This window comes from Solanum dulcamara, chromosome 9 (assembly GCF_947179165.1).
Source record: "Solanum dulcamara chromosome 9, daSolDulc1.2, whole genome shotgun sequence".
NCBI classification, from domain to species: domain Eukaryota; kingdom Viridiplantae; phylum Streptophyta; class Magnoliopsida; order Solanales; family Solanaceae; genus Solanum; species Solanum dulcamara.
In genome coordinates, this window is record NC_077245.1 from 75,260,329 (window position 1) to 75,274,030 (window position 13,702).

The window sequence follows — 13,702 nt, forward strand, 5'->3', positions numbered from 1 at the left end:
AGAAAGAGTCGTAAAGACAATCCTTCTATAGTCCGATTCTTTTGAATTACGATAATTCTTAATATTCCTCCCGCCGTTTCCCTTTTTCGTCCCTTATCAAACTCTCTCATCATAATTGTCAAGTTAAGTCTGACAAAACAACATACTGTATTATTGAAATCAACATTTTCAAAGAGAGAAAAACCCTCTTGTAGTTGGATCCTCTCGAACTACAAAAATCCTTAAATATGCCTCCGGTCGCCCCTCCTCTCCCCCAACCTCCACGTGTCGCGCAGCCACGTCAGCCATTTAGTCTTTGCAGGTGCATGGCCATTTCAATTTTAACCCTACTCATCATAGTGGGAATAGTTGTGCTCATCATATGGCTAGTACTAAAACCCCATAAAATGGTCTATTCAATTGAAAATTCTTCTATCCATGACTACAACTTAACCAACAACAACCATTTAAATGCCAATTTCAAATTTACACTAAAAGCCTACAATCCAAACAAGAGAATCTCAATATATTATGACAACATTGAAGTGAAACTCTTCTTTAACTCGCAACCAATCGCATCCAACAATATTGAGCCATTTTATCAGCCTCGTCGGAACGTGACACATCTGAATGTGTCACTTCCGACTAATGACGTGGCGCTTTACGGGGATGTTGCACGTGATTTTAAGACACAAAGGTCAGGGGGAGATGTGGAAGTTGAGGTGAAAATTAGGGCAAAAATAAGGTTTAAAGTTGGTGCATGGAAATCAAGTCATAGGAAGTTGAAGATTTTGTGCACTCCAAGGGTGAATTTTTCTAATTCAAGAAAAAATTCTAAATCATTTTCTTGTGATGTAGATGTATAATTATTAAACTATTTTTTTTTTGAAATTTTTTGGGGTGGCTTTTGGATCTTTGTTCTTTAATTTTTTTTAATTTTATGATGAATTGTTGTAATTTCTTTTTCTTGGATGTGGGATTGTCATTCTGTTTTTTACAATTGTAACATTTTATGTGTTTTGAGTGAAAAATAAAGTGTCTATAAATGGGTGTTTTTTGTTTTTTCTAATCTATTAAAAAAAATGTCACCACCTTTTAAATTTAGTAACCTTGTATGTAACATATTGTGAATCGGTGACGGTTGAAATCAAAAAGGTGTTCACTGCGTATTCACTATCAAAATTGACAAATATGACAAAATTTTGGGAGATTTACAGATACATACGAAATAAATTCAAAATATTTATAAAATATTAAAATATTATTTGATTCTTAAAATGTAGCAATAAAATTTATAATAATATATACTAATTCCAATAAATTCCACAAAATGAGGAATTTAAAATTTTGTCTTTCTTTTATCTTCTCTTCCCACAAATCCTAACGGAACACTGTTTTCATCGGAGAATTATTGGAGTTCCGTTCATTGTTTGTGCTCCTTCATAAGAGTTCTACGAGTTTTATTCTTAGTTTTTTTTTTTTTGGGGGGGGGCATTTGGCGGACGTTCTCTCTCATGACTTCGTCAACTTCTTCTTTTGACGTACAATCATACTACATTGTATATCATTATAGATCGTACACATGTAACTTTAAAAAAAACACTTTACTTTGAGTAAACTATATCGAAATTGAACCTTAATATTATTTGCTTGAATAATTTCTATAACAAAACTTCCAATTAGAGAGAAAGACTAAGCTAAATTAATTACCTTAATCTCTAACATGAGTAGGGCATATAACTTGTATTGTCTTCAAGAAAACTTGTGAACAAAATTGAAATTTAATTTAGACTATTTTTAAAATATATAAATTAATTGGTGGGGGGGTGGGGGGGGGGGGGGAGAGGGGGAAATGTGGGAGGGAATCACAACACAAGATACGAAATCAAACCTCCACATGAAAGTGAAAGTTCATATAACAAAACCAACTAATCTACTAAAATTCTCTAAAGTTATTAAATTATTTCTAGATTGTTACATGTCATTCTTACGTAAAGATTATATTAATCTTCTTTATATCGTTCTAATTTTATCGAACGTCTCCTGAGAGACTATTTAGACTAAACTTTGGGAACAACAAAATTAGGTGGGTAAAGAGTGTGAAGTCCACCTCAAGTGGGAATTGTGAATGGTAGTTGATTAGTCTTCTTTAGAAATCACCTTGACTCAATTGCTAACCTGCTAAAGCTACATGTTATTAATTACTTAAGTTAAGTATCTGTTTTTTTTTTCTTTTGTAAATAAGAAGCTTCAATGTAATCCAATATCTATAAGAAGCTTTAATGTTAATCCAACTAATGCCTTAAATATTATGGTTTGAAGTTGGAGTAGGAATTTGATTATTGAAGAAAATAATTTTCATCCAAAACATTAATTATATTTTTAGGGGATTGATTGGAAAACATTAAGGAATTTTCACTACATAACAAAGTCTACAAATAATCATGTTAGATAGACTAAAAATGATAAAGATCAATCCAAATATTAATTCAGTAGAAAAGAAAAAAAAATGAATTTAGCGACATATGAAATCCGTCGTTAATCTATTCGTCTATGTTCTTGACAACTTATCTTTGTCGTAGTAGTTTTTAATTAATGAACATTTGGATCCTTTTCTTCATTACTTAAAAAGAGTGATCAACCATCGATTTAGATATAAGCTACTGTCATTTTTGTATGGACACTTAGATATTCAACCCATATTTACGACGACTAATTATATAAATTTCATTGTAGGGAAGGGAAAATTGAAAATAACCAAAGAAACATATTACCCATCAACTATCAATTCAAAAATAATATTTATATATTAAAAAAAAAAGAAGCATTTTCCTTTTATTCGCCGCTAATTCCTATTGTTTTGTACAGTTTTGAGACTGAGTTTTTGGAAATCATTTATGTTATTTGATTATTTTTAAAAAAAAACAACTAACTTTTCTTGTTTATGTAAAGTATGTTTTATTTGATTTTGGGAAATAAACATTTTTCAAATCAAAACACGTGTTTTCTGTTTTGTTATTTTGAAATGGGACTACTAAACTAAGATATTTCAAGCTGGGAGACATGAAACCTAATCCAATAACACTTTGTTTTTTTGGCTCTCTTTTTTATAACACAAATATAGGGAAAAAGAATATAACATTGGATAAGATTATTAATAATCTGTGTTACTAATATACTTATAACATAACTTTGCAGCACTTCGTAAGAAACAATAAAGTTTAATGCATATTTTCAAAAACAAAAAGTTTAAAAATCGGTAAAGCAAATGTATTCTCTAACAAATAAGAAATAATATCCAAAAAAAAATTGAGTTCACTGAATGCACACTGTATTTTTAAAATTATTCCCCTCACTCGAGGTTAATGAAATATATCCTCATAGAACAGAATGATTTTACTCACCAATGTATTGGTACAAAAACCAATATCACTCAACGGCAGTAAAGTACACCAGATTTATTTGTGCAAAAGAAGAAAAAGAAGAAGTTTCAGAAAATTCATTATTAAAACTGAGAGAAACCTCTTCTATTTATAGACAACAAAAGACAGTATGAACATGTGCTTATTGTGTCTTATCGAAAAAGTCACAACCCTTTGGAAAAGTTACAATTCTTCGAAAAAGTCACAACTCTTCAAAAAAAATCAGAACGCTTCATTTTCCATTCACACTATTTTTTTGGAACCCCAAGTTAACTCGCAACCGCTACAACCACTGCCATAGCCTCTGCCCTTCAGGCGAGCACTCTGTGATGTGCACTTTGTGCGCACTGGATAAATCTTCACTATGTAATAGCCTGCAAAACACACAGGGGATATAAACCGCACTAGGCAAGTCCTATGCGACAGGCTCGACTCAAAAGGCATTGAGGGAGATTGATCCCGGGTCATCTATGTGGATAATCACCCTCCAAATCAACTGAGCCTTCCTGAATGACCATTCACACTTTTTAAAACACAACAATTGGAGATAAAAAAAGATACCGAGTGGGGTTACTAATCTCTCCTTTTTTAAAAAAATAATTAATTATTAAGTGATTATATCAAATCGATAAATATATGAGATGTATTGTTACATAAATTGTTCTGTATAGTGAAAGTTTATTAACATATGGTTTCATGAAAAATATTTTTGCCCATGAGATATTTACATAAAAAAATAATTAATTTTAAAAGTTAAAAATCAAAGTAAAAATTCTCTCTCTCTATATATATATATATATCACTTGTTTTGAATGAAATACTGTGTTAGAATTCTCACAAAAAATATTGTTACACCCAGTAAAATTATCAAAATACCCCTAGACGAAAGAACGCTCGCGCAACACATCATCCTTAACTTTTTCGGCCAATCCGAGGTCGGAATATCATTCGGGGGGGGGGGGGGGGGGGAATTATGTGAAAAAAGTGGTTTCAATTGAATTTTAGGCCAATCAGGTCAAAAAATATTTTTGGGGGGCAAAAACAGCCTAACTAAAAGCGTGTGCGACAAGTCCGCGTCGTGGACCAGCCCTCACCTAGTTCATTTTCTCACTTTGTTCATAATACGCATTTGACAAGTGCATTTTATGTGTTGCGCGACTTTTGTATATAAATCGTATTTGATGAATGCGATTTATGTGTAATTTTTCCCTATGTTTTTCAACTTTAATGAGGGGAATTTTGATTTTTTTTCCCATCCCTCCTATAGTTAACCCATGACTGATATACGTTGTTTTCTACCTTATAAGGATTTCTAAACTCATTCTTTAGACTTTTAATGCTTTCAAGAAAAAAAAATTAGGACTAAGGAGAGGAGAAAAGGCCAGGGTTCAAAGATTTCAAGCCAGAATCTTGCAAATTTGATTGTTTGTCTTCATCTCAGGTGTTTAAGGCTAAACGAAAGCATGAATATTATTCTTTCATGTGCCCCATGATTGTGATAGGTTGATTTGTGAATGAATTGAGTCTCATGATTGTGTTTCTTGAGAATTTTCCTTAAACTCAACATATTTTTACATAATATGCATAATTGATGTTTTCTATGAACTTGTTTTTTGAACAAATGATTTTTGACTATTTACTTCATAAACTCTTATGACATTTTGACTAATATTGGATGTACATGACTAAGGATTGAGTCTAAAGCCTTGAACTTGTGACTGTATGATTGTGATTGGAATGTGAGCATGATGATAGCCTTGATGAAACTTGATAGTCTTTGTATCTTCATTATTGAACTCAATTGAATAGTCTCAACTAAATGTTGTCATAAATGATTGTCCCAACTATTCATAAATGAATGATTTGGGAATGATTGAAAGATTGATTGGTTGAAAGGATTGATTAGATAGAACCGATGAACTGATAAAAGTCCATATGAGACTTGTTGATTGGTTTGATTGGGATTGATTGTCTTATGAGAATTGAGTTTTGGGAGGAGTATCGAGCACCAAATTGGGTAAGAGTAAGTAATAACTCGTACCCAATAACTACGTAGCCAGCATATGGGAGGATTAAACTGTTAAAGCCGAATGTTTCCATTTATTTTAATGTCCTAAAAAGATAGGACTTGATTGGATGATTTGTCTTTTACCATGGCAAAGTACTGGATGTTTGTGGCACAACAACGGGCTTGTTGTATGGTCACTGATAAATGATTGTTGAGAAACTCCCATATAGGTCTTGATAGTACCTTGATTGGATTAAATTGGATTGGATTGAATTGTATATGATTGGTCTCTGTCTAAACTTTACTCTTACTTTAGACTTATGACATCTTGATTGAATTCCTCACCTTTCTGATTTGAGATATCTGAACTGGTATTATTCTACTTTGATGCATGTTTCATTCTGCCATATTACATACTCGTACATTCCATGTACTGACATTCATTAGGGCCTGCATCATTTCATGATGCAGAGACAGGTTCTAGAGATCATCAACAAGTGCACCGTTGATGATCTGTTCATATTCAGTTTATTGGTGAGTCCTCCCCTGCATTCGGAGGATACCACTTATGTTATTCCTGCTTTGAGTTTAGTCCTTTTTTCATTTTGATTTAAGGTAACCATGAACCTGTCATTGGCACCACTTAAACTGTTGATAGAAGCTTCATGGACTAATCAGTGATGTGTTGACTGAGTACTTTTATTTCCTTGAATTGTTCTTGTCAGACTAATTTTCAGGACATAGATTGGAGAGTTTGATTTGATGGTCCATGACCTTTCTTCCATGAGCTAGATTGTTTGATTGGGATTGTCCACCTAATTGTCTTTTTATTTTGAGTCTTTCGCTGATTGAATGAACGAATAGATGTGTGATCAGGCCAAGTGGTTCGCTTGGGAGCCATTAATGATTTCTGAGTGCCGGCTAGGGTACCCTCCCGAGATGTGACAAATATTTATGCATATTTAGTATTTATTATTTATATCATATCAAGTAATTTAACTTAAATTACTATAAATTTGGGGTAGAAAGTGAAATGTGTTAAAATATATATCTAACTAATTAAGAGTATTTGAAGACATAAAAGAAACCCACAAAATAGACGGTCTTTGATAATTATCGTGTATAATTATTCATCATATAACAATTCATACATTGGTATAATACTACCTATATGATCTTATATTATTATTTACTGCAAAATAATATTTACATAATTATTGGCAAAGCCAAAAATTTTATCAAAGATGTTTAAGATTTAATATATATATTTATGTGTATATGTATAATAGTATTTTGACCAATATATATAATTTTTTGACGAAATATATTTAACTAACCATCGTTTTATCTATGTGATTGTTCTACTATTTATAGTATAATCTCTACAAAGCTGGAGTGAGGAGGATAGGAATGGGCATAGTTTGGGCAAATTCGATTTCTAAATCGAAATTTAATTCGTTTTGAATTTTTAGACTGTGGATTGAATATCGAATTTACGTTTAAAAATTTTAATATTAGATTTGGTACTTCAAATATTTGGATATTCAAAATTCAAAATTTTTATACCTTATATGTAGTCCAATCAATTATCCATATATTCGATACTAATAAGTCTAATACTCTACCCATTAGACATTAACTCATATATGATATTAATAATTGAATACTTTTTGTTTGAACATGATTTTATAATTGTTAATTTCATATCCAATTCAAATTGTCTGAACACTCACCTTAGTGGAAGAATTAACTCTTAAATTTTCATATTCAATTCAAAGTGTTTGAACACTCACTCTAGACGAAGGAATTAAAGACTCCTCAATGTATATTCAAGCTATATAAATTAAACTTTCAACTACTCCATTATTGATATATATCCAATCAAATACTACTAAGAGCTAGTTGTCATCTCAAGAAATTAATTAATTTCATATTTAAACAATTAGTAAAGGATATTTTCAAGCCACAAAATTGTACTAAAAAGAAGAGACATTTCCATTTTTTTCATGCAAAAATCACATGTGTTTGGTGAAAGTCTTCTCAAATATTCAATTTTGGTCATAGCCTTTTCCCTTTCCCCTCTTTCTCTTAGGTACATTTTCAAGTACTTCTTTTTAATATTTTATCCGTTAGATACGCATACTGTTGTGCTTTCAAATGACAAAAACCCCACATATATCTTTTTTTTTTCTTTTTAGTGTAGGTGATATGTTCGAGTCCGTTTGAGTTTATCTCAAATAATTATATCAGAAGTAAGTGTATTATCTCTCATCATATCGATATCGGATATAATTAAAATAAGTTTTTCTTTCTAAGTGATAAAAGAAAGAAGAATCTATTTTCTTTCTTTTTTGATTACCTTTCTCGTGTATGCATAAGGTTGAATCTATTCGATTTCTTTGTCCATAAAAACTTAGATAGAAGAAAGAAATCGTAATTTTTTTTCGTTTTCCATTTTGTATTTGATATCTGCTTTGGGTATGACTACTTTTGATTCGCGTAGAAAAGTCCTATTTTTGGTTGAAACGTTTCCTATTAAAAGCGATTTCATATCATGGCTTGAACCCGAGGTCGCTGGTTAAGAATGAGGAACTTTTACCATTTCACCACAACTTTTGCTAGTACATATATAATATGTTTTTATGTTTGTTGGAATTTAAACCTAACAACCTATATAATCACCTGTTTGGTCAAACTTTCAAAACCTACGTATTTTTCAGAAAAAATAAGTTTTCAAAGTATTTTCGAAGAGTAGCAGTTTGTGTTTGATTAATCAATTTAAAAAAAAACTTATTTAATATAAGAGCAGCAATTTATGCTTGACCGTGGTTCCAAAAGTTCTTTTATTAAGAAAATTACTATTTTTTATCATTAAAAATATATATAAGACCAAAAAGACTAAGCCTCTTGAGTTTCAAAACTGTTACAAAAAAGTGCTATAATTATTTGATGATTGGAAATGCAATTAAAGTAAGAAATGGGGTCAACATGTTACGAATATAATATGATAATGAAGGATGTTATGGCACTAATAAGCCATGATTAGCTTAATTGTACATGTGCAACTTTAATTATGATTTGGACCATTCATAAGTTTTTCTCTTTAAGGAAGAGAATTTAGTTGTAATTAATTTTTGAACGATGATTACTTATGATAATACAAATTATTAAAAAAGCAGCCGACTTTGTAGGAAGTTAGCAATGGGATCCACATGAATTTTATGGAAATGCAAAGTTCATGAGTTTTTTCTTGTTTAATTAAAGTAGTTGAAACACTTTATTAAATCTCAACTTATTGTTGCAAGAAATTGACATAATTTATAATGGTATGAAAATTTATTATTTCAATGTTGGATTCGCCTAATGAGTAATGTGTAATCGCCCCCCCCCCCCCCTTTTCGAGCTCAACTTCCTCATTGAGGTTTGACCACCATCATATTGAAAGAAAGTTCAGTTTTAATATCATACGTAACGATCTTTAGTCAACTATTAAGATATTGTCCATTTTAAATTTTAATCTAAAAGTATTTCAACGATTCATTTTGAAGTGATTCTTATAACTTATAAAGTTCCTAATTTTCTGTCTCATTTCGTCACGGTTTTTTTATACGTAGATAACTTTCATAATTTTCTTCCCTTTTCCAAATGAACATTTATCTTTTTAATCTGTGCTTTCTTAAAGCAACATTTGTTTATATAGTTAGCTTAGTTAAGGCTATAATAATAGCATTATCAGACAAGTTTGACTAAATTTCTTTTCTAAGTCATCTACTAATCATTTTATTCTATTTAATTTTTCTCAATTTATGTCACACTATTTAAATTTTGAGAATCAAACTTTAAAATTTTAATCGTAATTTCGGACATAAAATTTTTAATTTTTTTTAAAATACATATTATATATTGAAAATCACATAAAATATATTATAAATCATAATAGTTCACAATTCAAGATATTTAAAAGACATGAATAAATCACGATAAAAAAACTCGTTTAACTCTTGATATTCGAAAGATACCATATAAATTGAGATCGAAAAAGTATCTTACAATGAAGTCAAAATCAAACCAGGTTGTTTAAGCATTTAGCCACATTAAATCATTTAATTAGAAGCCAAAAATTCAATTATAGGTTCACAAGACAGTACTATAAGCCATATAGAAAGATCTGTACAGAAATAAGAAATTAAAGCCTACATTTCAGCATTATTGTAAGGAAAATGATTTTTAAAATGTAATGAGAGAAAAGAAGAATTTCATAACAACTTTATTGACTCAAAGAATTTTTTTTTTTTTTTTTTTTTTTTTGGGGAACAGACCCTACACGAGGCTCCCACCTCTCGTGCACAGTCAGGGGTTGAGCAGCACCCCCAAGCCTTACCATAAATAATCAAAATAAAATACAAGGAGGGGGACATAAACCTTACCTCCGATCCTATGGTGGTTCATAAGTCGGCTAACCTCTTAAGGTCGGCTAACTCATCCCCGATACAAAAAGAGACTAACTATAACTAGAAAGCATTAAACCTGTGAGAGGACTCCTCTCGGTACAAATCAACTAAGAAAGCATAAATGAGGGAGACTCTCCCCTTCCATGAGAATACAAGAAAGTAGCCTACACTAGTCCTATTCAAGAACAAGTATACGAACCTTCTATCTCGCATGGGTTGGGGAAATTCTTTTCATCTTTGCTCTTTTTAGACATGTCGTACCAAGTAGGTCCAAGGAAAGTTGCAGCAATACCAATCGTAGCCAAGTTGGGAAAATTAGAGATAAACATGTTCAAGAAGGTTGTTTTATCCTTTTTAATCTTCTTCTCCTGAAGCTTGCCATTCCTATCTTGTCTAGCTTTATGTAGCCCTTGGTTTCTTGTGGAAGTTGTTGAAGGTTGTAGATGTGTTGTGTATTATCAAGTGTATGGCTGTACTTAGATAATGTATCAGCTGGAAAATTTGCTTCCCGAAAAACATGTTTGCATTGGAAGTATTCTAGCAGTTGGACCAGTTGTTGGAGTTCATTAACGTAGTTTTGAATGTTCCAGGGTGGTTTGATGTCCAGATTCAGCCACTTGATCACAAGTTCCGAATCTACTTCCAATATTACTCTATTATAACCTTGTTGAATGCACCAATTAATGCCAAAACTGGTTGCCTGCACTTCCGCTTGATTATTTGTTCCAACTCCCAAAGGAGAGGCAAAAGCATATATCAAATTACCCTTATGATCCCTTACTATGCCTCCTGCTCCTATCTTTCCTGGGTTGCCTATGGCACTCCCTTCAGTGTTAAGTTTAACTATGTTAGGGGGGGTTTGAGCCATTTAACCTGGGTTACTTTTATGTCATGCTTACAGTTTTCTATCCAAATAATTAGATCTTTCCAAGCTGGTGGCCATTGGATATATGGAAAAACTGTGGTAATAAGCATGTATATTTCTTTGATTATATTGAACTTCACCCTAGTAGTACTAGATTTCTTTCCTCCATATTTACTTGCACACCTGTTCTTCCAGACATTCCAGCAAATAAATATAGGGAGGGCTTGCAACATGAGTTTATGTACAGCATTGTTTGGTTTGTAGGTCCACCATCTCATCAAGATGTCTCTAATGGAGTTGTGGTCCTGCCTGATTCCCCCCCAGTTGGAGAAATATGTCCAGATGTGTTTAGCAAAGCTTTCAGAGACAAATATGTGTTCTATGTTGTCCAAACCAGGCCTGTAGCAGCATGAGCACTCTGCAGTTTCTCTCCCAAAAGAAATCAGTTTATCATTGGTTGGCAGTTTGTGTCTCAATGCTCTCCAAAGCAAGAATGAAGCCTTGAAAGGGATGTTAGTATGCCATGTCATCCTATCTGTCAATGTCTTGTTTTTTTTTCTTTCTCACATTTTCCCAAGCTGATTTACAAGTGAAATTTCCATGTGATTGCAGCTTCCATTGAGCTTGATCTAGTGTGTTTTGTTGGTACATGATTTTAGTATTGAGAATTGTGTGTATCATGTGTTGAGGGGCCTGTTGCCTGATTTTCTCTTCATTCCATTTTCCATTTGTCAAGAACATGGAGACAGTGGAGTTGTTGAATCTTGGAATATATTCATAGTGATTGGCTAGAGGGCCATTGACTCAAAGAAATGTATGTTGGAAAAGTGCATTACAATATTAATAATGAACAAATTGAAAAATAGGAAAAACTTATCGATCCGTTTGGTCATGAGAATATTATTTTTTTCACTTTGTTTGAAATTAACATTTCGTTATAAATGTTCAAAATACAACTAGAAGTCATATTTGGAATTTGAAAAATCCCCAAAATCATATTTTTACTTTTATAAAATTTTCCTTTTCAAATATATCCTAAACTTTTGTTTTTATAAAATAATCCCATTTAAATTATACTTTATGTTAAAATCATATTTCATATTTTCTTTATTAAATAATACATTCAAATTTTAAATATTTATTGCAAAAAAAATGACCAAACACAACTCTAAGTTTGAAAATTTCAAATAAAATATTTTTTTTTGTGATTGTTTTTATGGCCCAACACCCACTATATTTATTAAAAAATTTGCGTTACGACTAGAATTCAGAATAGATCATTTGAATAATGTAATGTAAATTCATGAAGGAGTTTTTTTAATACTGTGGATTTTTTTTCTTTAATTTGTTGTCAAAAGTTGATTTTTAAGTAATTTTATTGTAGTAAAATGCATTCAACATAAAACGCATTGTTATTGCATTGATGGGAAAGGATTTGTAAACGATTTTGAAATTCCATTCAACAATCACTATTTATAAAATGTATTGGCGGAACACAATTTTAACTTTACAATATTTATACTTTCAAAAGAATTAATTTTAAGAAAAAAAATTTAAAAAATTTAATTAATTCTATTTTGATTTTACAAATTAAGAAAATAATTTAAAATAAATATGTTTAGTAGACAAGTACTATGAGGTGGAGGGAGTAGTTCTCATGGATGAAATTAATTATAGTATACGTATAAAACTAATTATTTAGACACTGGAACTTGGATTACTCTATCTTGATTGAAATGTTACTTTTGTGTAATTGATTAAGAAAATGAATTGCTTATACTTTTTTAAAAAAATATTTTTAAAGTGTAAGGTATTAGTATAATATAATTGGAACATTTCAGGAAAAATAAAGTCATAATTCTTTATTATATAAGTATGTGTGATCAAAATCAAATAAATTATGGTTACATATTTATCATACCGCAAAATATCAAAATTGAACTTTAAAATATTGAACAATACTAAACTAATGTGGTATGTGTTTGCAACATTATTAAAGTGATATAAAATAAATTGCAATCACAAATAAAATATGAAGAAACATAATTTTATTGATAAAAAGATATGGGTACAATTTTGTTCCTCCCTTGATTCTCCTCTTTGAATTTTCTCCATGATTCGAGGGTTATTAGTACCATATTTCTCAAATTAAAGATGATTTAGACCTCCTTGATCTCAATGAAAGGATTTATGGATTTTCTTGAAATATTTGATTATCAAGAAGAGACTCGCATATTTTGGTATTTATGAATATCCAATTTGTATAGACATGAACTAGGATTTAGGGTGAAATAACCTTCAAGAACCCTAACTGAATTTGAACACGTCTTGTTGAGTACCAATTAGAATTGAACATGTATTCTAGACTCCTAAAAAAGTTCAATGTATACAAATGCCCCTTACTTCAATGCTTGTCGGAGTATAGACTTGATGAAACTCAAAGACGTGACTTGAAGTATCCATAAATATGGAATTTCCAGCTTTGCGGTTTTGTGGCTTCAAATTTGCAAATTTGATTTGCGAGAGAAGAGATGAAGGGCAGATTTGGTCCCACTAGGCATGCTAAATTTGTTCGCAATAATTTTTCATAGTGTTGAAAATTAATACACTCAAAATAAATAAAAGAAAAAGTAATTTTATTGATGAATCTTTATGAGTTTAATTTTGTTGTTCTCTTGATTCTTCTCTCCTAATATTTTTCATGATTTGAGGGTTGACAGTAGCGTATTTTCTCGATTGTAGGATGATGTAAATCTCCTTGACATGTATTTGATCTTTGAAAACGTCAAGAAACACTTTGTCATTTCAAGTCGATATCCGAAAAGAACTTCGTTGTCCACTCCTTCAAAAAACTATGTAGTTGGTGTTGTAGCTTTCTCCAATGCTTGCATAATCTCCAATGCTTGGAGAGTGCCTTCAGAAAATTATGTAATTCTTCTATTTATAATTGTAGGAGGGAGGCAGTCCAAGCGTGAAT

General features: G+C 31.1%; 1 non-coding gene across 1 annotated transcript; it reads right to left on the reverse strand.

The window, feature by feature from the left end:
- Positions 1-1,928: 1,928 nt before the first annotated feature.
- On the reverse strand, positions 1,929-2,031 carry LOC129904823 (U6 spliceosomal RNA). The gene has a single exon (XR_008770497.1). It is a non-coding gene; the product is annotated as a U6 spliceosomal RNA (small nuclear RNA).
- Positions 2,032-13,702: the final 11,671 nt, after the last annotated feature.